The sequence below is a fragment of the Callorhinus ursinus genome, unplaced genomic scaffold, assembly GCF_003265705.2.
Source record: "Callorhinus ursinus isolate GAN/ISIS: 27379988/994484 unplaced genomic scaffold, GSC_fseal_2.0 scaffold8, whole genome shotgun sequence".
NCBI lineage: Eukaryota > Metazoa > Chordata > Mammalia > Carnivora > Otariidae > Callorhinus > Callorhinus ursinus.
Genome location: NW_027397070.1, coordinates 25973423 through 25975959, shown reverse-complemented (window position 1 = coordinate 25975959; position 2537 = coordinate 25973423).

Here is a 2537-nt window from a genome sequence, read left to right as displayed (position 1 = left end):
ATCCCAATCTTTTGGTACCGGTTGAGACCTGATTTGTGACCTAGGATGTGATCAATTCTGGAGAATGTTCCATGGGCACTAGAGAAGAATGTGTATTCTGTTGCTTTGGAATGGAATGTTCTGAATATGTCTGTGAAGTCCATTTGGTCCAGTGTGTCATTTAAAGTCTTTATTTCCTTGTTGATCTTTTGCTTAGATGATCTGTCCATTTCAGTGAGGGGGGTGTTAAAGTCCCCCACTATTATTGTGTTGTTGTCAATGTGTTTCTTTGCTTTTGTTATTAATTGCCTTATATAATTGGCTGCTCCCACATTAGGGGCATAGATATTTACAATTGTTAGATCTTCTTGTTGGATAGATCCTTTAAGTAGGATATAGTGTCCTTCTTCATCTCTTATTACAATCTTTGTTTTAAAATCTAATTTGTCTGATATAAGGATTGCCACCCCAGCTTTCTTTTGGTGTCCATTAGCATCGTAAATGGTTTTCCACCCCCTCACTTTCAATGTGGGGGTGACTTTGGGTCTAAAATGAGTCTCTTGCAGACAGCATATCGATGGGTCTTGTTTTTTAATCCAATCTGATAGCCTGTGTCTTTTGATTGGGGCATTGAGCCCATTTACATTCAGGGTAACTATTGAAAGGTATGAATTTAGTGCCATTGTATTGCCTGTAAGGTGACTGTTACTGTATATTGTCTGTGTTCCTTTCTGATCTATGCTGCTTTTAGGCTCTCTTTTTGCTTAGAGGACCTCTTTCAATATTTCTTGTAGGACTGGTTTTGTGTTTGCAAATTCCTTTAGTTTTTGTTTGTCCTGGAAGCTTTTTATCTCTCCTTCTATTTTCAATGATAGCCTAGCTCGATATAGTATTCTTGGCTGCATATTTTTCTCGTTTAGTACTCTGAAGATATCATGCCAGTCCTTTCTGGCCTGCCAGGTCTCTGTGGATAGGCCTGTTGCCAATCTAATGTTTCTACCATTGTAGGTTACAGATCTCTTCTCCCGAGCTGCTTTCAGGATTTTCTCTTTGTCTCTGAGACTCGTAAGTTTTACTATTAGATGTCGGGGTGTTGACCTATTTTTATTGATTTTGAGAGGGGTTCTCTGTGCCTCCTGGATTTTGATGCCTGTTTCCTTCCCCACATTAGGGAAGTTCTCTGCTATTATTTGCTCCAATATACCTTCTGCCCCTCTCTCTCTTTCTTCTTCTTCTGGGATCCCAATTATTCTAATGTTGTTTCATCTTATGGTATCGCTTATCTCTCGAATTCTGTCCTCGTGATCCAGTAGTTGTTTATCTCTCTTTTTCTCAGCTTATTTTCCATCATTTGGTCTTCTATATCACTGATTCTCTCTTCTGCCTCATTTATCCTAGCAGTTAGTGCCCCCATTTTTTATTGCACCTCATTAATAGCCTTTTTGATTTCGACTTGGTTAGATTTTAGTTCCTTTATTTCTCCAGAAAGGGTTTCTGTAATAACTTCCACACTTTTTTCAAGCCCAGCTACTATCTTTAAAATCATGATTCTGAACTCTAGGTCCGACATCGTACTAATGTCCGTATTGAGTAGGTCCCTGGCAGACGGTACTACCTCTTGTTCTTTTTGCTGAGGTGATTTTTTTCGTCTTGTCATTTTGTCCAGAGGAGAACAGATGAATGAGAGAACAGAATGCTAACAGGTTAACAACGTCTCCAGCAAATATACTCTATACAAATCAGAAAAGATCTGAAACCAGGGGACAAGAAAGGGAAAGAAAGAAGAGGAAAAAAAAAAAGGAAAAAGAAAAAGATAAAAACAAACAAAAACAGAACAAAAAAAACAGAATATGATCAAATACGATCAGGCTAGTGCATAGATCAGTGCCACACACTAGCTTTTGGGCATATTTTGGTCTGTTAGAAGAAAGTGCCTGCTAAAATTTTAAAGGAAGAAAGACTTATATATGTACAAAATAAGGGTTGATACAATGAAGGGATGGCAGATGACTGTAAAGATGAAAATTATAAAAGATTTTATAACAGGACTTGATAAGATAAGAAGTTGTTTTTAAAAAGAAAGACAAAGATTTAAAAAGAAAAAGAAAAAAGAAAAAAGAAAGGGAGAGAATGTGATCAGGCAGGAGACTAGAACAAAGCCATACACTAGTGATTTAGGGTATATTTTGATCTGTTAGAAGAAATTGTATCTCAAAATTTTAAAGAGAGAACAACTTATATATATATGCCAAAAATAAGGGTAACTACTATGAAGGGATAAAAATATGACTCTAAAAATGAAAAATAAAAAATGTTTTATTTTAAAAAGGGATTGATAAGATGTTTGAAAAAGGGAAAAAGAAAAATTCCAAAAAAAACAGTTAAAAAATTAACTTTGAAAAACTAATGAATTATGGTAAAAAAGCCATGAATTCTATGTGCAGTATTCCCCTAGCGCTGGAGTTCTCCCATTCTCTTTGATCGGTAAACTTGGTCTTGGCTTGCTGGCTGTTCGTGCTGATCTTCTGGGGGAGGGGCCTGTTGCCGTGATTCCCAAA